The following is a 23,565-nucleotide window of genomic DNA, read 5'->3' as shown; positions in this document are numbered from 1 at the left end:
TAGTCTCTGGGCTAAAACCAGGGGTAACCATTATGGTGATCTTTATTTGGAAGACAGCATGCCAGGTGTAAATATTGCTCTAGATATATGGTAAGAGTTTGCGTAATTATTATTTATTTTATATTAACTGGTTCTGAGGAGACACAATCTGTTAAGATCAGACCACCAAACCCCAACTGATAGATTTTTGACAATTTCAACAAATAGACACTTGAGAATTTCATGTTTTTTTATAGTGCATCTTGGTATCTTTGTAAAGAAAGAAATGGGGGGGAAAAGAGAATGTCCTGATTTTCTTTATTTCCTTTAAGACTTTCTCAGAAGTATCTACTCATATTTCTCTGAACCACATTTTAAGAACACAAGAAAGAGTTTAGGAAAAGATTAGCTATAGTTTGTGAAAGAGAATGCAACATAGATACATAAAACTGCCAGTAGGGTAGGACTATAATGCTATACTACCTCTGAATCTAAAATGACCCTATCTTATGAAGAAATTATATTACTGTCATTGAAGTTACCTTCATAATTCACAATACATATTAAACATGGATGTATTTTTTGGTGCTTAATGCAGTCTGAGGTTCATTGGAAAAAAAAAGTCCAAATGTTTTAGCAGATTATAGCCTACATTTTTCATTATACTATTTCAGTAGTATTTTTATGATGAAAATAGTTTTTCTCAGATAAGATGAAGAGATCACAAGTAGATACACATGTTGTAGAGTGAATAAATTATACTGTGTAAGATCAGTATGTCCTGTAATTCTCTTAGCAAAAAAATGTCTCTCAGTTTATGTCTATATACAGAAACTTATTCAAGTTGAGTGGTAGTTTTAGTTGAATAACAAATTAGTTCAAATTAAACAACTAATCAGTTAAATCAGTAGTTGCCTAAATTGACTTAGTGATTGAATGTTGAAATAGAACAATTACCTCTCATGTGACTTATATGTATTTAATTCTGATCATTTCTGCTTATCTTGAAATAAATTTTAGGTTTCTGTTCTTATAAAATAACATCATAGTTCACACTGCTTTAACAAAATGCTACAGGCTGGGTGACTTAAACAACAAACATTTCTCACAATCCTGGATTCTAAGAAGTCCAAGATCAGTGTGCCAGCATGGTCAGGTTCTGGAGAGAGTCTTCTTCCTGGTTTGCCCATGGCTATCTTCTTGTTATATCCTCATATGGCAGACATATCTCTCACGTCTCTTCTTGTAAAGGCACTAATCCCATTCATGAGGGCTTTGCCCACATGACCTAATTACACCCCCCAAAGGTCCCACCTCCAAATACCATTACACTGGGGATTAGGGCTTAACGTATGAGTTTGGGGGAGACACAAACATTTAGTTCATTGCAAATGCAATAACTTTCTTTTAACTGGCAGATATTAAACTAATATTGCCAACGCAATTATATATTAGTACCTATGAAATCCAATTAAATATACTGTAATTGTATAGTATTGAGGTTGCTTCAGTAAATATCCAGAACTTGATCTTGATATATATTGTATTATTTTGGTTTTATATTTTGGTTTAACCCAGCAATTATATTTAATAAAACATGTTACTAGAAGCTAAGAAAAATAGAAGCAACTAGGCCATCACCAAAACACCTACCAAAACTGAAGGTGATGTACAGATCCATGCAAAAAAATACATATGTCTTAAGCTACCAGTATTTTAGAGTCATTTGTTATGTAGCATTTCAAAGCAGGGAAACCCGGGCATACTTAGACCAATGCAAGTACACAAGTCAAACTTGCTGATACACAGAACATGAGTCGGGATGTGATGAGATTAAGCAGCAGAAACTGGTTTAGACATCAGGCTCAGTACTTGGTAATTTATCCTAAAATAAAAGTGATCCATTGAAACATTTTACCCACTAAACTAATCACATTTAAAATTTAGAAAGATTGCCTGTTTAAATTTGTAGCAAATGCTGACAAAATTTTCAGAGGAAACACTCCCAACCCAACACACTAAATATTTCTCCGTGAAATAGGTTGCACGTTTTGTTTTGTTTTTTAATTCCATGTTTATAATGGCAGGAAAGTCAATTACACAAATATTTAGAAAGCTTTATTCCGGAAAGAGAAGTGAGCTCTGTCACTGGCATTTTCCCTGAGGTATCTGATAAGATAAAGCCTGGGTTTTAACAGGTGTCTGGCTCAGAATACAAAAGACAGAGCTTGAATACTGCCAATATGTTAAGGCTATATTAGAGAGACAATCCACTTCTACCCCTAAGGAAACTTGGACCCCCAAAAGACAACACTTTGCAGAAAAAAATCACGCTATAGAGAGAGGGAATATATATGCCTTTCTCAAATTCTACTTAGAGCATAACAGACAAGATGAGATAAGCATCCCTTAAGAATGCTTAACTGTATGCCCATATGAATCTGAATTTGGTCCATGAATTCATATTACCCGTATAGTTCAAAGCACACTAGTTAATATTTTATTTTAGTGTTGTCCCAAATCAGTAGTGCTCTGAGGTGCCTGACAGAAACAAACAAACTGAAAAAATGAATTTCAAATGGCAACCTCAAGAAAATCCTAAGAAAAAAAAAAATCAAAGACTATGAGACATAATACTTAAGTCACTAAACATTTTAATAAATGAGCCAGAATGCTAAAAGATAAAATAAATTATAATTATCAGTTAAAGAATATTAGTTTATTTACAGTGCTTAAAATATAAAGGAGATATTGAAATCATAATGAAGGAGCAATGATCTATAAAAATTAAGCAAGGTGGTCTTTTTAAAGACAGAATATCTAAGATTTTAATATATAATAATTAAAATAAGAAACTCATTGCAGGGAAAGAAGTAACAGACTTGACGTTGCTGAACAGTGAACTGGTGAATAAAAAGATATGTCTGAAAAAATTTACCAGGAGTGAAACATATCATTATTGGGTAAAGCGAAAATATATACAATATATATTACATATAATAATCTGTTCTCTCTGCCTGACTGACTGAGCTGGTTCACTGGTCTTCTGTCCTCAGACTGGGACTTACACCATCAGCACTCCCAGGTCTCAGCCTTTGGAACTGGACTAGAACTTACGCCATTGGCTCTCCTGGTTCTCAGGCCTCCAGACCCGGCCTGGAACTTAACACCAGTGTCTTTCCTGATCTCCGGCTTACAGACAGCAGATGGGGGTGGGGGTGGGGGGCAGCGGTGGAGAGGGTTTCTCAGATTCCATAATAGCATGAGTCAACTCTTTATAATAAATATATTTGTGTGTGTATGTATATGTCTACATGTATGCATGTGTGTGTGTATATATATATATATATTATGTGTATATATAATGTATGTATGTATATAACCTACTGGTTCTGTTTCTCTAAAAAAACCCAAGAATAGATAGATAGATAGACAGATAGACAGATACAGACAGATATAAATTAGGTCAAATTGGGTTAATTATGCCATCACATCTTCATATCATGAATCAATTTCTGTCTTATTCAATCATCTTGTGAGAGTCTAGAGTTGTTAAAACCTCCCACAATGACTATTGCTAGTTTTCTGGTCTATCAATTATTCTTTTTTCAGAGGGGGGGGAGGACTCTTTGACGGAATCATAATATCTAAAATGAAATGGGACCAAACACACATATGTAGCACAGTGAGCTTTCCTAAACTGAACACACCTGTGTACCAAGCACTCTGACCAATAAACAGCATTCCAGCACTCCAGAAGCTCTTTTCATGCCCATTTCAAGCCATTTAATTCCTACCTCTTCAAGGTACCAACTATCTGACTTCTGTCACAGAAGATGCGTTTCTATTTTTGAACTTTCTATGTATGAAATTATAAAGCATGTATCATTTATGCCTGGCATCTTTCGTTCAGCACCATGTGCATGTGGTTTATATAATTTGCTGTATGTAGTTTTAGTTTATTCACTTTCATTGCCATATAGTACTCCACTTTGTGGAATTTCTACCACAATTCATGTGTATATTTCTATTGTACGTGTACATTTGGATAGTTTCCAATTTTTAGACATTTTGAATAGTGCTACTATAAACATACTTGTTTATGTCTTTTGATGAACAAATGAACATTTCTGTTAGCTATATTCCTAGAATTGGAATGGCTGTGTCATAGTACAGGTATATGTTCAGCTTTAATCAATACCAAAAAACCCACATTGTTTTCATGACTGATAGCTCTTGGTTACAAATATCAGTTCCATGTAGAAGAGAGAATAAGCTGGTGGAACAGGGATGCATTAATCAAGTTGTCAAGGAAGTATCTTTATAACATCAAATATTTGTGTTATCACGTAAGTCAAATTAGTCAGCTCATGAATAAGACAACAGAAGTAAAAGTTTCACACACAGTAAGAAAAAAGATACAGATAAGAGAATATATAAGAAAATACCATATGAACACAAGGCCAAGAAACAAGCCTTTTATATCCTCCCTTGGACTCCCAATTTCATGTACACTTTCAATTTTTTTTTTTCAGGGAGAATAACATTCTTTACTTTTGTAGATACAAATTAACATAAGAATTAACCAAAATGCTTACGTAAGAAAGTGCTGACAAGGTCAAAGAAGAACTCAAGGAATAAGTAAAGATATATCGATACTTTTAGATAGAAAGTGGCGTTAACTTGGATAGTGGCAGCCATCTGCCTTGAAAGTAAATTACTCGTTCCTTTATAAATCTAAGCACTGTACAAGGTAGCAACCTGAAGTATTTATATAACAAACAGAGCGACAGTTAATAATACACAGCAATGTGCCAATTTAAACCACGGAACATGTTTCTAACTAGTGTACAATAATTTCAGGGTCACTATATTCAAATGCAATCAGTCAGGCAGGGAGTTCAAAACACTTCAGAATCTGAAATGATGATCTTGGTAAAAGTCAGGTAATAGTAATGGCAGCATTACTAGGGGGTTTACCCTCTCAATCTACGATCAGATCTCTTGAGCTTTAAATGCCTTGCCACAAATATTCACACTTTCACAATCAAGGCCAAGCAAGATAAAGTTGAGAATCTATTAAAAGTTCTGATGTGGTACGTAAAACTGGAATTAACATTTATGACATCATCAGGCATATGTAATATTTTCCTCTGAAACAATGTTTTACTCCATAATGTTACTTCTTAACTAATCCCAAATTATGTTTAAAAAAAGAAAACAAACAAAAACATTAATTGTGTAAAGGCACCAAAGTATTAAAATTCTATATGAGACACTTCAACCATGACAAAGCTGCTAAGTAATTTTAATCTTCTCTTGTCGACAAAGTAAAAGTTGCCACTGAGAAATCACAACAGCACCAAAGGAATACTGCAAAAGAGGCACACTATATAACTGAAGAACTTGGAGCAGTATGAGAGTTTTCACTTATTTAAGAACCCAGGAGAAGTGTAGACAATGCAAGGACAGCTACTTCAAAGGTTGAGACTGAAGGGACAGGGGACAAACAGAATTTTAGTGTGACGATTAGGCACTATAGCGGCAGCCTTTCTTCTGCATCACACTGCGGCCTAAAATAAGCAAGTCCAGGGATAAAGAGCTGAATTCACTCTGATTTCTGGCATCCATACTTCAATAAGTGGCTGCCTCTTTGGGACAGCTGAGAGTTGGGGGATTTGCTCAAGGCAAAGAAGCCATTTAGGGGCATCACAATGATGATGCAGAAAAGTGCATGTAGTGAAAATAAGAATCAACTTGTTTACTAACTGGATACAATGGTTTAACTTGAGATAAGAGACAGCCTAAATATAGGTACGGCCTTAAAAATTGCACATTGTTACATGAATATAGCACAGCTTAGTTGCATGGCTGAGGTTCCCAAGCATTAGAGTTTTAATGATTGTACCTGAGATACTTTCCCCAGACAAAACATTGAGATTATGCCATGGAAGAGTGTCAGTAAAACATCAAAAGGTCTGGTAATCTGCAGGTCTTTGAGATATAATTTGTCTTAGCATATATTTATTTTCAATGTCAACATTATCAAAAGCCAATTCCTTGTTCATGTAGCCTTCTGACTCAGTCACAGTAAACTCTGGTGGTAGTTACTGGTTGTATAACTATGGGTAAGTACTTAATCTTACTGAATCACAGTCTTTCAATAAATATATATCACATAAATTATTCCACGTAAACTTATAAAATGAGAGAAAAAAGATAACGTATAGGGTTATTGAGATGATTAAATGAGATACTTTGTGTGAAAGCAAATGCCGCAAATAATGATGAACGTTACTTATTTAATATTAATCAAGCGTCTATTTTAAAAATCAAATGCATACAATCATAATGTTCTTTCTTACTGAAGATTATTTTGTTCTCTCAAAATCACATCCTTGCTGGAGATGTCTCCCAAATAAGCATACTATACAAATATTTTAAAAATAATTAAAATGCACTAACTAGTCTGAAGTATTTGCTTTATTATCCCTCATATGCTTTTTAAATTCATGAAACCTGATATATTAAATTAAAAATGTAACTAACTGGCTAAACATACATACTTTTCTGATGATATTACTGCCATTTAAAAATATAGTGTCTTTTGTATTCACAGTGATTTACTTGATAACAGGAGAGACATACTGACTAAGTTAGGTTCCCCCCATATCTAGAACATAAAACCCTGAACTTCTCTGTAGCACCCAACTCAGCTGATTTATGTAATGTTGGTTGATTTCTTTCTCCTCCTCTAAAATATACACTTCATGACTGGAAGGTCTGTATCTTTCTTTTGTCCCCTACTAACCCAACTGATTAATGGTGCTTTCTTCACTCTGAGAAGGTATATAAATTCAGCTGTTAAAATTTTAATTGGTTTGAAAAAGGAATTCTCCTTGCCCCTGAGAGATGAACGTACATATGTCTATAATTATGTGATAAGGTCTATAAAAAGGGACTGAATTTTATCAGGAAAGATTTGGAGTATGGATCCCACTTATGTATATGATGATCTTAGTCACAATGCCAAGAACATCCAATACAAATATAACTGGAGCCACAAATGCTAGCCATATGTGTAACTATAAACTTTCCATTATCACAATATAGAAGTAAAAGGAATTAGTAAAATTAATTTAAATAACATATTTCATTTAAACCAATATATCCAAAATATAATTTTGCCATGTAATTAACATAAAATGTTAATAAGTTATTTTACATTTTTTATGCTAAGTCCTTGAAATGGGGTGTGTATTTTATAATTACAGAATATCTCAGTTCAAACCAGTTACATTTAAAGTTCTCAAACATGACTTATGGCTAGTGGCTACCATATTGGACAACACACCTTTAGAACGAAAGAGAAGATATTAATTTTGTTTATTTTAGAGGAAAGATCATTAAAATACTTATTTGAGTAGATAAATTTATAATTTTTTTTTCAAAAGTTGACATATATTGCTGGAAACCTATCTTAAGTCTCATTTTACTAAGATTGATGGCTTGACATGGAGTTATATCCCTGGTGGCTTTGATTCCACTTTCCCACTGTCAACAGGAAAACTACTACCTTTCATGCCTTCCTCTTTTTTTTTTTTTTTTTTTTTTCTGTTTTAGCCTCTCAAATTATTTGCCTTCTTTGTCTCCTCCAAATAACTAAATGAAAAGAGAATAAAAGAGTCCTGAATTTGGGGATTCAAATACTGCATTTCCAATTTTCACATCTAATGCTAGGGGAAACTGTTCTTCACTGAAAGAAATACTTACTCATGCATAACTTCTATAAAAAGTTTACTGATATTCTAAATGTGGTTTGAAAGACTGTATCCAGAAACATACTTTTAGAATTCTCTTACTCAAGAATTTTCAAAGAAGTTGCCCAAACCTATACCTTCAAACGAAAGGAATGAGCTTATGGTGCTGCCTGCTCTGATGCTTTCTGATTCAACTTAAATTTTTTATAGTTAGTATGTTGGATTGTTTGCGGTACTCTAACCCTGATTCTTTCCAATAAATACTGTTTGCAGTACTCTAATCCTAATTCTTTCCAAGAAATATTGGTATACAACAATTCCTACTCTCATTTATCTATGTTCTATAATGGTACTTCAGTTATTTTATGTCTATACTGTATGGTCATTAATCAACCCTGTTTCCTCAGGGTGCTTGATGATAGGTTTCCCACACTCAATTTATTCCAGGGGCATCACAAGAGTTTTACAGAATTTTGGCTGATGTGGTCTGGTCTTTCACTATCTCTACTCCTCTTCCTTCTCTTGCCATTAAATTAGGTTTAGCAAGCTACGCCAAGCACAGCAATGGATTATGCATCTCTTTTCAAAACAGCCCAGTTTTCAAAAATATTACGAAAAGACAAAAAACCCAGGCATGGTTAAGTGTCCTGTACTTTAAAGGGCTGGTAACCATCACTTCAGTTGGCCTATTTAATGTAAACTGTAGCAATTATCTGTTGTTGTAGCCCTGTAAACAGTAAATAGAATACTAAAAATGGCATATATTTTGAAATATCAAAGCTTTGAAAAGAAAATACAAATCCTGGGGGGCATAAAATTGAAATGTGAATGATTTTAGGCTAGTGCTATCTGCATTCATTCTGGGTTTGGCCCCCCAGAATTTTATTGCTGGTTTTTGGAAAGTCACAATTTTAGTGTAAATAAAACATACTTTATTTAGGCAACAGAAATGTGAGACTCAAAGAAATTAGCTTCCAAGATAGTAAGAGAAATGCTCTTTTTGGTCCATGCACAACAAACTCAAAATTACCTCTAACAAAATTATCCAACTAGCAATTATATTTTGCTAAGAAGCATACCAAGAAAAACACTAGAAAAATTCTAAAATAGACTTTATTAAACATTTAAATAGGCCCAGCTATTCGCAAGTAACATATTTGTCTTTCTTTTACTCCTCACCTCCAGTCTGTCTATATTTTTCTTACACACAGATACTGAAATTCTAATGCATTACCTTCTGAATCAATAGCACATACAGTATTAATAATTAAATAATCCTGATTATTTAAAAAATTAGGAAGTGGGATTTTCAGCTTGGTATTTTAAAAATGATAGCTGACAAATATTAATGCTGAGCAGATGTTAAAACATTTTCAATACTGTCATAAATTTATCTATTTTAATAGCCTGTTCTAGCAATGTTTTTCTAATTCTCATAATCTAATTATTTTATAGTAATAATTTAATGATACAAGATTATTCTAGGAGTCTAAAGGGAAATAATATTCATTTTTTATGTAAAAAATAGGAGGAAATATCCCCAAGCAACAGAATTACAGCCACAGAAGGTAGCTCTACTTGACCAGCTGCTCTGTGACACAGTGCAAGAAAGGATCCAAAATAAGCAAATGTGTGTTTGGGGCAAGATTCTTGTGCTGCATCACTGATTCGGTAGTGGAGTAGGGACATATGGAACTGAGAGCAAGAGGGAATGGAATTTTACTTTAATGAATACAATGAATATGTTTATATAAGCCAAAGAGTTTTCAGTGTCACACTTATGACTAATGCTGAAGAAGGAAGACTTGTTTGTGTCTTTAAATGACATTGGTGGAATTCCTCAAGGCCATTTTATTATGTAAAATATTACTCCTTAAGAAAAACTGGACTCTTTCTAACACAAAAGTAAAATACACTAAAAATTGTTACTCTTACTCAGGAATTAATGTATTTTAGTTTTTATCATGAACTTACGAGGTAAACTCACCATTTACTAGCAAGCTGGCAGCAATTTTTTCCAGAATGCAATGCGCATGATATGTAAGCAGTCACAACATTCCTCTATTTCCATTCATTTTGGCAATTAAAATTTAGTTGCTTTAATAAGAACTTCATTGTTACAACCTCATGGGACAAATAAGGCAAATAAAAAGGTAGCATAGACTTGGGTTATTTAAGGAATGAGTAGAATATCATCAAATATCCACAAGTGAAAATCATCTTCTTTGGCATTCAGAAGAAGACAAGAGGGACTTCTGCTTTAAAACATTAATGGTTTTTTAAAGGGTTTTATGTGAATGGAAGGCATTGGTTTCATTATTGCATTATTGCAAAGTTAGCAAAAATATATTACTCAAAGTCTCACAAATCTTAGAATTAGTTATGCTTTTGTATACAAATTTCTGTTGTAAATCTACAGAAATAAACAGAAGTAAACTATTTCCCTTAAGAGGGCGTTACTGACAATGATGTATTTGTGAAGTTGAAAACGGAAAAATAAAGAAACGCTTTGTTATAGGTCATGAACTAATACATATATTTTATCCACAAACCTCAATTTCCAGTTGATTATCCAAGATAATTTATATACATATGTTACAAGTAGTAAAATGACACATTTTGTCATTTAGTGATTTTAATTTGGTTTAGACTGCAAAGGAGAACACAGATGGATATGTACCTGCCATCAACTGCCTCAAAATTAATTTTTAGATGAACAAAAGCCCACTCTCTTTCCTAAAGGGGCTGATTCTAAGGCAGGGGCAAACTTGACCAGTCCCAAAGAATGAAGAACTTATAATGAGCTCCTGGTCAAACCTGGTCAAAATAAGCAGAATCTTGCAATAACCAATCTTATCACCATGAGAAAACAGTGTTAATATTTAAAGCCTTATTATTCAAAGTGTGGTCCATGGACCAGAAGCATGGGCTCCCACCTGGGAGCTCATTACAAGTGCAGGATCCTAGGCTCTGCCAGGTCTACCAGGTAATTGAAGAAACACTAGTCAAAAGGAAAATGGTGGCACAGTAACAATGAAATGCTCAAACTCCCTTTGACCGTGATGAGATTTCAGAAAGAAACCCCATCAATCACAGGCCCAAGACAGGAAAAAGCATTACTGTGCACATGATAAGAACACAAAGCCAAACTGAAAAATACAAGAAACAAATGACGAAGCTAAAACAGAAAACAGATCAGAACACATGTTTGGAGAGGTAGTATGGGTGGTGGTGTTTCATACTGTTTACAGATTTACTGAGATCCAGAACTAAATCCAGCAGAAGCCATATGTTCAGTGTTCGGGTGGATAAGCTCTGTGTCGCTCCATGTATGACAAAGCACCTAGGGGGCTTCAGAATACAATGGTGCTTAGGCTGTCATAAATGGAGTCCAAAAACTAAATTAGTAAAATAAAATGCATACATTAATGTATGTAAATCAATATTTCCTATAAAAAATAGACACTATGCAAAATTTAACTAATACCTAGAAAGAAACTATATGTATCCCCCCATACACTGTGGGGGGAATGGGCAAAATAGGTGAAGGAGGTTAAGAGGTACAAGCTGTGAAACTTGTTAGGTATGAAATAAGTTACAAGAATGTGATATACAGCACAGGAAATATAGTCAATATTCTATAATAACTTTGTATGGAGAATATTCTATAAAAATATCGAATAACTATTTTGTACACCTGAAACTAATATAATAGTGTAAGTCAAATATAGTTCAATAAAATTAATTAATTAAAAATAAAACTACTTTGTGACATGAACAGAAGGTCAGAAATGGAAAAATATAAAGTTAAAGCAATTTATGACAAATAGAAAAAAACAAGCATGGTACAAATCAATTTAAATATATCAATTTTCCCTATATGGATTAAATTCACCCAAAATGTACAAAATCAAATAGGATGAAAAAGTACAAGTACTCCTTAAAATTAAATGACTCAAAAAGCCAAGAATAAAAGAATGGGTAAATATATAACAGATAAATACTAACCAAAATAAAATTTGTAAAAGAAATATTGCTATCAGGAAAAAATATTCAGGTAGAAATACTAATGAGAGTAATATACTCATGGGGGTAAATAGTAATGGGAGTAACACTATGACATACTATATAATGAAAAGGAACAATTTTTCAAAACTAAAGATAAAAACTAAGATGTTGCATTAACCTAATAGTACAGTTTGAAATCTATAAAGAAAAGTTAAGAGCAGAATACCAAGGAGAAACAAACTCACCCAGAATCTGATAATGACACTGTAATGCAACAACTCTCTAATCATTAGATAAAAAAACCTTTTTAATTGTAAAAATATAGAAGATTTCAGCAAACTAGTTAAGAAACTTTACCTAATACATAGAGAGATCCTCTAAACATTACAGCTAGTAACCAGTTTTGTCAATCACACATGAATCATTTACAAAAAATGAACACGTTTAAGGCCAAAAATTTAGAAGTCCCAAACATGACAAAATTGACACTGACAAAACATGACACTGATAAAATTCTCTGATAATAACAAATCCAAAATAATAAAATCAATAAATGGTTTTAATGATATATTTAAAAACTAAGGGAGGTGTATGTTTCCAGGAAAATGTAAGAGACATACTTTAAACTATTTTATTTTTAACACTTAATTTACCATTAACAACTAAAAATTCTCGGGATTAAATACAAAGCAAAAAAAAAAGAAGTCTGAAATGTGAAGAGAAGACAGTATATACTTTCTTTAGGGCAGAGATGCTTGCAATGGATTTTCTTAGCTTTTGTATAAATCAGTTAATGTTTTAATTATCCTTTTGAATGACAGTTTTAGTGTAATAAAATTCTTGATTGATAATCTTTTTAAAAAACATTGAATATTTTTACTTTAAAACCTGAAGGAACTTTTTGGCCAACCCAATACTTTGAATATGCCGTCTCTGTTCTCTCCCTACCTAAACAGAAAAGGAGGTACCTCTAATGGGATGCAAATTCTTAATAAATTGATCTTGCAGCAAATACCAGTTATAAAACTTTGGGAGGAACCTTAAACGAGAGCTAAAAAGAGTGAACAAAAGCAGAAGATTTTAGGAAAGGGAGAGCAATTTAAAAAGCACTCATATAAATTATGAATTCATAAGCAATTTAAAAAGCATTCATATAAATTACATTTATAAATTACATAAATGTAAAACATAATGGGAATGATCACTTACCTCTTATCAGATATCAGGGAGGTCGAAAGAGGAACATCATCTTTGCAGTGCTGAAATAAAAAGAAAATAACTGTGTCAATTCAGAATTCTACATTTAGTGATAATATTTTTCAAGAATGAAGTAAAGACATTTTCAGATAATAGAATTAGAGTGATCTCAAAGGATTAAAGGGGAAAAAAAAAATCCAGCTCACAAACTACCAAGAATAGTGTCTGTTCACCACAGTCAGGTTAGAAAACTTCCTATTTCATGGGACATTGGCTAAAGTACTCAGAAGAGTCTTGTCTCAGATGTGAGGGCAAACAACTCATAGACAAAATAATGCACTGGTCCCATCTTAAAAGCTTAAAAGCAGGACCTAAATGTATCACGTTGTTTCCAAGTAAATTAATAGCATCCCAGAACAAACTCAAGAATATTTATAGCATGCAGAAATATCTGGCACCCATAAATCCACATTTTCTGGCATCCTGTTAAAAATTATCAGGCAGACAAAGAAGCAGACAATATGACATGATTATAATAAGAAAAAAAAACTGACCCAGTTATGATACAGATTATATAATTAATAAAAAAGACATTAAAACAGTTACTGTAGCTATATTCTGTTTGTAAAAAAGGAAGTATATGCTTTTTAAACTAGCAGAGAAAAACTGAAAAATAAAATTTTTACGTTTCACTCACATATAAAAAGATAAATAAAATACTCAGGAATAAATTCACAAAAGTCATGTAATATCTCTACACTGAAAACTACAAAGTATTGCTGACTCAAATTAAAGAACACTAATACAATAAAGCTTGCTATATTTGGGGGAAAATCAATCATCTTATGGATTCAAGACAATAACTATCAAAATTACTACAGATAATTTTGGAGAAATGAATAATTTGAAGTGGATGTGATGCTGCTAGAGCTATAATACACTGCTGGTAGGAAGTTAAAATGGTACAACTACTTTGGAAAAATATTTGGAAGTCTCCTAAAATATTAAACATATACTTGCCATAATTCCCAGCTATTTCATTTTTATGTATTTACTCAAATGGAAACATCTGCCAACATAAAGATATATTCTTGTACATATACCTAATACTGTACCAGTTGCACATCTGAAAGTCCAAAGTGCTGAGAAACCCCTCAATCCTGGGCAAATCTGGATGTTTTTGTCACCCATCATACAGGTATGAGTAAATAAATTAAAATTTGATGAGTAACAATATTTATATGTTTTCAAAGTGCCTCTCTCTAAAACACATTTATAAAAAAGCAAAAAATAACTTTTCAGTGTGGAAGTCTGGCAGACAAAACATTAATCAAACGGTCAAAGTGAATATCATCAATAATGGCACAAATGGAAATTTTGTGCTACTTGATAAGATGCAAAGAAGATCATGCAGCACACTTCTGTGACATTCTCGTCAAAAAGTGTAGCCTGAATCTAATCATAGGGAATATTAAACAAATTCATATTTAGAGACATTCTTTAAAATAATTAGCCTGCAATTTTCAAAAGTATTAAGCTCCTAAAAGTCAAGGAAAGGCTGAGAAACTGCTCCAGAATGAAGGAAATTAAAGCGATATGACAACTAAATTCAATATGTGATTCGGAAGTGGATACTTTCTCTATGAAGACCATTACTGAGGTCATTGGTAGGACGGAATGGGCTCTAAAGATTAGATGATAGTAATATATCAATGTAAATTCCCTTATTATATCAGTCCTACTGTGGTTATGTAGGAGGATTGCCTTATGAAAATACACACTAAAGTATCCAGGGCACAAGATTAACAACTTACTGTCAAATAGTTCAGAAATAATTTTTCTGTACTCTGTCTCCTTGTTTTTCTAAGTTTGTGATTGCTTAAAAATTCAAAGAAAAAATTTAGAACCTTCTAAATGGAAAAAAGATACCACATACAAGGCTCTAAAAAAGTTATATTTTAAGAGAAGATGAATGGTCAGCAGCAATTTCTGCCTAATGTGGAATTCATCTAGCACATAAGATTTGCTGAAGAGAAGTCTGGGGCTGCTAGGATGAAGAAAAAAAAAAAAAGATATCCCTAGCTTAGGACAATATGAGATGTTAAACAGAGGAAGTAAAATAAAAGTCCATGGACCATTAAAATTTCTATGAAGCACTTCCATTTTCATATTCAAAGTTGTGAAATACAGTCTTGTAATTTAAAAACTGTGTATGGAGACTAATGCAATAAAACTTTTACACTATTTTAAAAATTATTAATTAAACTTATTAACATTAAATTTCACATATTTGCATTTTAGTAGTAAACAGTACACCACTTTTATGCAAGTTAATGTTTCGGCACATATATGTATTTATAACAATTTGGATAACTAATCTATTTTGCTGAACCCTAGACAATATCTTTTAAGAAAAGACTATCACAAACTCAAGTGTATCTACCTTCGTTGAAGTAAACACAATGAATTGGAAACTTCACTTTGTCTCAATAACATTCCAAAAATGATTCAACAGCAGTGTCGGTACAAATTATCTTTCTTAGGTTATACACTGCAATACTGCAGAAATCTAGGAAAAAATAAATGAATTACGTGGAGAATACTCTATTTTTCATTCTTTATAAAGCAGTTGAAAGGAAGAGTGGGTGATCTGAGGAGGGAGAGAGATCTCACATTCGTTAGTAAAGCCAAATTAAAAGTTTGATCAATAAAAAAGGTCTTTGCCATTGAAGGTGATTTGCATGTTCCTCTACATAAAGAGAAGAAAACTTAGGGAAAATCATAAAGATAAAAGAAAGTGAGTGAAAGGAAAGAACCATTCTATCCTGGCTTCTGGAAGATAAATTGTATGACAGGCCCAAGGACGATTTAAAATCTTCCAGCACAGCTTCCTGGGGGCTCTACCAATAAGCAAAGGCTAAAGCTAGAAAAAATGTTTTTAAGCTTGACATCAGTACTCCACAATGGCTATCAGGGATTTAATGGTGAGCTGAGGTTCTGACCTTCTCAACAAAATAAGAAGGAAAATTCAGAGGGAAAGGAGTTGAAATATGGATTGATGAGGTTGGGATCTGCACATGATCATCACAAGTCATTCTACGTGAATATATCAACGGTGTATACTCTTGACACCTGAGACACAACTACAAGAGCTTGAAAGAAAGTCTGTTTTTTTAACAAACTTGGCTTAAATCTTTAGAATTCATACTTTCTTTAATGTGTACCTCAAATATTAATATTTTATTTTGTGATGAACAAATTTAATACATTCATATTTTATTTTTCAATATATTTTAAGTTTATTCACTGAACTCACCAGAATCCTATGTCAATTACCATTTTGTTAACATTAACTTCCTCCAATTATTTTTCAGTTTGTTTAGGTTAAAATATTTTTCTGTTTTCATCTCCAGAAAGTTATTTAAAGTTTTAGTGATTCTTTTAGAAGTTCCCAGTAACACTAATATGGTATTTGGCATGAAAGGGACACTTAATTCTGTTTATTGGTGAAGTTATAACAGCTATTACATAAAGAGACTATACATTCTTTTCTTTTTCTTTATTTTATTTTATTTATTTTTGGCTGTGTTGGGTCTTCGTTGCTGCGCATGGGCTTTCTCTACTGTGGCAAGCGGGGTCTACTCTTCATTGCGATGCGCAGGCTTCTTATTGCAGTGGCTTCTCTTGTTGCAGAGCACGGGCTTTAGGCACATGGGCTTCAGTAGTTGCAGCACATGGGCTCAGCAGTTGTGGCTCATGGGCTCTAGAGCGCAGGCTCAATAGTTGTGGTGCACAGGCTTAGTTGCTCCGCGGCATGTGGGATCTTCCCAGACCAGGGCTTGAACCCATGTCCCCTGCATTGGCAGGTGGATTCTTAACCACTGTGCCACCAGGGAAGTCCCGACATTCTTCAAATAGAAAAATTATTTAAAATTTCCTTCCTAATGATCTTGACTTTGCCAGAGACTGAATGTACTAACAAGTCATAAAACAGAGGAATTCAGGAGTGCTTCTTTGAAACACATGGATTATTGTGTTCCATTCTCTTTTACCACCATTATAATGTGGATTTCTACAAAACACAAAATTACTGAAAAGAAATGGAAAGAAACAGTATCCCTGATCCTACAACCTTTGTGAAATGTAAGTGGTTATATGGGAAGTATTTGGAAAACTGTTGAGAGCACACACATCTATCGGGAGCAGGACTTACTGAACCAAAGTTAGGAGAAACAGCATAAGGTAGGAGCATCCTAGGAAGGATGGGGAGGTAGAGGTGTAGCAGAAAAGGAAGGCTACGGAAGGAGAATGTCAGAGTACAGGGTTAAATGAAAGATATGCAAGTGAAAACTTTACCAAGAATAACAATTTCTTGAGCGTCCAGTTTTTCATCTCGAAATTTTCACAAAGTATTTACCCTAGCCCCACTTTCATTTCAGTTTCAAGTATCTGCCTTCTTGAGTGGCTGTGGGCCACATTAGGTGATATATTAAAACAAATAAAAGAACCCGCACTGTACACCCCATTTTGCAAAAATAGGGAGTTCCTTTTATTTCCCAAGAGACTTGTAAATTTGTTTGCTGGAAAATACAAATATATTTCATATAAATTCATAAATGTTAATCTCTTAATATGCTACATAATGGGAAATTATGACTGTCATACAAAGATTTTCTAATACTTTCAGGTGATTATATTGAAGAGTAACTATACTCACCCACATAACATCCTATGGTCCTAATATTAAAGTCATAATGTGGGGTTCAATGTACTATTGGCTTATGTGGATTTAGCTTAAAATAACAAAAGGCATAGTATTAAAAGTGAATTACAAGCTCAATATATGAATTATGGGAAGACATAAACATTCAGTCTATAGAAATCGTATTCTCCAAGCCCTTCTTCCTCACTTTTGTGCTCAAAGCACCTGCAATCCTTACATAGAAGCAAAATGTTTTCATAAAATATGATATGCAGGAACTGGGAGGGAAGATCATCAAAAATAAAAGTTAATTACAATGAATAGGCCAGATATTTTGCAAACTTTTCTTCTTCACTCATTGTCTCCTAGAGGAGTATAACTCATTTGATCTCCACACCTTGAATTCTGTTAAAGAACCTCTCAATTTAATGCTCAAAGAGTTGAAGCATTTCTGTTTCCCCTAACTTATAAACACTTAATGGAGCTTAGATGTTTGGAATAGTGCACCATGTACAGCAAAGCATGAGCTTTTCTGCATTAACAGTAAAGCAGTGAAATATTTAGCACTCAAGTGGGCAAGAGGACAAGATCAGATGGGACAAGATCAGACACATAGTACAAAGTTGACATAACCAAATTATCCCCTATTCCTGTCAAACAGATGTTGGTGTTTAAGGGCTTTTTTTTGTGAGGAAGAAGTGGCAATACTGGAAGGCTACTTTGGGATGTTATTGATATTTTGAATTTATGGAATATAAGCCTTGCCTGACTCCTATAGCTTTGAGGATAACCTGAGTATAATTAAGTATTCTGTGATGCTACAAGCTAAACAGTCTTTGCTTCCAGTCTTCTTATTTCACTCTCCTAGGACTCGATGGACCACTGAAACAGTAGAAGGATCACACACATGAATATACTCTACTGCATAAATTTGACATGAGATATTTAGAAATAGGTTAATAATTAACTGAATAGATTATATTCCAATACCTATAATGCTTTCCTACAGCCATATTTATCCCAAAAGTATTGCTCTTTTAATGATTTACCACTAAATATATTTATATTAGCATTCTTTTTTTCTTTTCTTTTTTTTAAATTTGTTATCAGAAGTGGAAAGTTCGTAAAATGAACGCTCACATATAATAGCTGCTGTTTATTGAATGAGTTGTATGTACGAGGCATTATGTTAAGTGCTTTGTAGGTTTTATTCCATTTAATTTCTTCAACCTGATGGAGGAACTACCAGGGTCTCCATTTTATAGTTGAGGACCTGAAGCTTCAATAAATAAAACAGTGTATCCATGGTCAGCAAAGCTAGAGGATGGCTTACCTGGCATTTGGACTGAAATCTGGCCAACTCGAAAGCCCTTCACTATCTCTATAACCTACTACAGTATGTATCTTTTATAAGTGAGTAATGTACTGAAATACCACTCCCACCACCATTTTTTTAAAAAAAGGTTAAAAGTCAAATAAGAATTCAGATTCCCTAAGGAAAACATTCATAATGGAGTAGTGATGTGTGGGGTTTGGAATCTTGCCTGTTATAAACTGACCAGAGACACATTACTGAACCTCTGAGCACCAATGTTCTCTTCTATAAAATGAGCACAGCAAATATCTAGGTGAGAGTTGTTGGGAAGACAAAACATAACAGCATATTAGACTCACTAACTGTTTGCTTTCTTCCCTCTCTCAGCCTCAGTTTCCTACTCTGTAAACCGGAGATAATAAACCTTCTAAACATATCACTGTGACAGAGATCCTTAAAGGGAAAACATTTATTAAAATGAAAATGCTTTGAAAAGTGCAAAGTGATGTTTTATAAGCACTTTTAGGTTACTAAGTTCTGCCAGAAAGAAATGATAAATTATCACCTAATTCACATTGAGGAGTTCCTATTCAAGAGAGTCTAAACTTTTGTTGTTTTGGAAAACAAATTATCCTGACTCATTTGTTTTTCAACTCTGAATTGTCTATTGGGCTTGGCTTTATTTTGGTTTTGATTCTTCTGAATATATTAGTATTCTAATAATTATTTTGTACTTTGAGTGCACTGAAGTAAATTTGAATGACTCTTGGTTTTTTCTCTTCTGACTGAGCCACAAGATAACAGGGACAGTATTTAGCGTGTAAATCCTAAGTGCATTTTTCTTGCCACTGGCAATATAGCTGAATATGATTATGTGTTAGATGCTTACAAAATAAACAGAACCACATATAGCTAGCAAGTACATCAAAGAAACCACAGACTGTTGTGTTTAGTAGGTTATGTAAGAGATATACTTTCTAATGAAAAATTACTAGAGCTAGCATCAAGACATTTATGAATATAAAACAGCAAACAAAAATATGGTCTTCAAAAACAAGTAATTGGGGCTTCCCTGGTGGCGTAGTGGTTGAGAGTCTGCCTGCCAATGCAGGGGACACGGGTTCGAGCCCTGGTCTGGGAAGATCCCACGCCGCGCAGCAGCTGGGCCCGTGAGCCACAACTACTGAGCCTGCGCGTCTGGAGCCTGTGCTCCGCAACAAGAGAGGCCGCGATAGTGAGAGGCCCGTGCACCGTGATGAAGAGTGGCCCCCGCTTGCCACAACTAGAGAAAGCCCACACACAGAAACGAAGACCCAACACAGCCATAAATAAATAAAAATTAAAAAAAAAAAACAACAAGTAATTATTCAAGTTACTGTCTGTGGTAAGTTTGGTTTGATATGCTGTTGAATAAGAGTAAACAACCTAAAAATGGGAAAACACATTTTTACCAAATGTTGCTGGCATGATTTAAATTTTCATAATATACCCCTAATAAACTAATTCAATTGGAGGGATTTTCACATGTTTGCAATCTGCTTGAGGTACAACTAGATGGCCCTCTTAGGAACAAAAATGTCACATCTTGAATATTTCTGGTAGATATGTAAAATAATTCAGATATATGAAAATTCTCTTCAATTATTTCCTTCATTTACAATATAAAATACAGCTTGCTTAATAGCTTAGTAATTAAGATATTAGAAATGGAAGGTTAGTGTAATTTGTATAATATGTAATTATCTATGCTCTAATGCAGATTATTTTATAGTCTTCATTTTGTTTTTAAAGATATTAAAAGTTTTTAAATTATAAAAGCTATTCTTTTTATTTTTGTTAGGTATTTTTGAACTTTATTTTGAGATAATTGTAGATTCTGTACAATTCTAGGAAAGAATTCAGAGAATAATACATCTTGCATACCTTTACTAAGATATCACAATCAGAAAATTAACATTGATACAATCCACCAATCATGTTTGCATTTCACCAACTTTAAATGCATTAAATGTGTATGTCTACAACTCTGTAATTCTATCATTTCTATAATGCTGTGTAAATTTAATCAGTTATATTCTATATTTTGAGATTGGCTTTTTTTTTTTCATTCAGCATAATTCTCTTGAGATTCAACCAAGTTTTGTTTAGCAATAGGTCTTTGTTTTACTTTGTTTTTGCATTGAGTAGTATTCCATGGTGTAGATGTACCACAGATTGTTTACCATTCACCTGTCCAAGGACATATAGGTTGCTTTATTTTGGAGGTACTATAAATAAAGCTACTACGAGCATTTGTTTATAGGTTTTACTATAGACTTAGATTTTCATTTCTCTGGGATAAATGCCCAGGATTGAAATTACAAGGCTGCACGGCAATTGTATGTTTAATTTTTAAAGAAACTACTATAGTCTTCCAGAATGGCTATACTATTTCACATTCTCAACAATAATGTGTAAGTTATCCAGTTTCTCTGCATCCTCACCAGCATTTGCTATTATTATTCTTTATTTTAGCCATTCTGATATGCATGTAGTGATATCTCATTTTGGTTTTAATTTGCTTTTCCCTAGTGGTTAATGATGTTGCACATATTTTCACGTACATATCTACCATCTGTATATCCTTTTCAGTTAAATGTCTGTTCGTGTATTTTGCTGATTTTCTAATTGAGTTTTTTGGGGGTAGTTTCTATTGTTGAGTTTTGGGAGTTCTTGCTATATTCTAGTACAAGTCCTTTGTCAGAAATGTGGTTTGCAAACATTTTCTCCCAGTCTGTAGTTTGTCAATTCATTCTCTTAATAGAATTATTCACAGAAAAAAAATTTTAATTTCAGAAAGGAACAATTTATCAATTTTTCATTTCCATTTTGGGTCAAGTCTAAGAACTTTCTGCCTAGCCCTAAATTTTCTTCTATTTTACTTTTTGTAAATGTTTTATATTTTCATGTTTTACTCGTAAGTCCACGATCAATTTTGAGTGACTTTTGGTATAAAGTGTGAAGTTTAGTAAAAGATTCTTTTCTTTCTTTTTTTTTTTTCGGTCTACAGATGGCCAATTGTTCCAGCATTCTTCACTGAAAGTGCTATCGTTCCTCCATTGGATTGCTTTTTCATCTTTGTCAAAACTCATTATTGCGTATCTGTGTGGAACTATTTCTGGATTTTCAATCTTGTTCCATTGATCTATTCCACTGACCAATCTGTCCCTCTTCCAGTAGCAAAATGCCTTGATTACTCTATGTAGCATTCCTTAAAATGGTAAGAGTGATTAATCTCACTCTATTATTCTTATTCAAAATTGTTATATCTATACTAAGTTCTTGTTCTTTTCCATGTTATTTTTAGGATATGCTTAATATGTCTACAAAGAACTTGCTGAAATTTTGATAGGAATTGCCTTAAATCTATAGACCAATTTGGAGAGAACGGACAGTTTACTATGTTGAATCTTCCAATCCATGAACATAACATTTCACTCCATTTATTTAGGTCTTCTTTGATTTCCGTCATCAAGACTTTGTAATATTCCACATAGAGATCCTATACATGTTTTGTGAGATTACCCAAGTACTTCAATTTTCATTCAATCAATTACAAATGATATTTTGTTCTTAATTTTGGTATCCACATATTTATTGTTAGTATGTAGAAATGAGATTGATTTTGTTTGTGTTAATCTTGTACCCTGAGACCTTGCTGAACTGACTTATTAGTTACAGGAATTCTTTTGTATACTACTCAGAGTTTTCTATGTAGTTATCATATCTTCTGCAAATAACAAAATATTTCTCTTTGCAATCTCTATGTCTTTTATGCTTTTTCTTCCCTTGCCTTTTTGTGCTGGCTAGAATTTCTAGCACTATGTTGAATAAGTATGGTGAGAACAGACATTATTATTTTGTTCCCAATCCTAGAGGGAAAGTATTCATTCAGTCTTTAACAGTTAAACATGATGTTGCTGCAGGTTTTTGTATGTGTCCTTTTTCAAGTTTAGAAAGTCCCCCTCTATCCCTAGTGTTCAGAGTTTTTAGTCATGAATTAGTGTTGGATTTGATCAAATACTTATTCAGCATCTACTGATGATCAAATAATTTTTCTTATTTAGCCTATTGATACTGGGGGTTTTACTGATTGATTTTCAAATGCTGAACCAGACTTGCCTAACTATAATGAATCCCATTTGGTCATGGTGTATAATTCTTTTCATAACTTGCTGGATTTAATATTTTGTTGATGATTCTTGAATCTATGTTCAGGACAGATATTTGTTTTTAATTTTCCTTTCTTATAATTTCTTTACCTCATTTTGGTATTACAGTAATACTGGCCTCATGAAATGAGTTACAATTTCTGCTGGAAAAGAATGTAGAAAATTGGCATAATTACTTCCTCAAACGTTTGGTAAAATTCACTAGTGAAACCACTTGGCTTAGCACTTTCTTTTTTGCAAAGTTACTAATTACTGATTCAATTCTTTATTAATACATGTAGACTGATTCTTATTATCTATTTCTCATTGCATGAATTTCAGTAGATTGTGTTTATTTTTGTTAGGTATTTTTAAACTTTATTTTGAGATAATTGTAGATTCTGTACAATTCTA

General features: G+C 33.2%; 1 long non-coding RNA gene across 1 annotated transcript in view; it reads left to right on the top strand.

Annotated features, from left to right (window-relative positions):
- Positions 1–3,335: 3,335 nt before the first annotated feature.
- Positions 3,336–23,565, top strand: part of LOC309632537 — a 32,084-nt gene continuing 11,854 nt past the window's right edge. Inside the window, exon 1 of the long non-coding RNA XR_014246962.1 lies at positions 3,336–23,511. This is a non-coding gene — a long non-coding RNA (uncharacterized lncRNA). The remainder of the gene's footprint in view (positions 23,512–23,565) is intronic.

The sequence above is a fragment of the Balaenoptera borealis genome (genome assembly GCF_965194805.1).
Source record: "Balaenoptera borealis genome assembly, chromosome: 7".
NCBI lineage: Eukaryota > Metazoa > Chordata > Mammalia > Artiodactyla > Balaenopteridae > Balaenoptera > Balaenoptera borealis.
The sequence above is the reverse complement of the archived record's forward strand: the minus strand, read 5'-3'. Positions and strand labels throughout refer to the sequence as shown.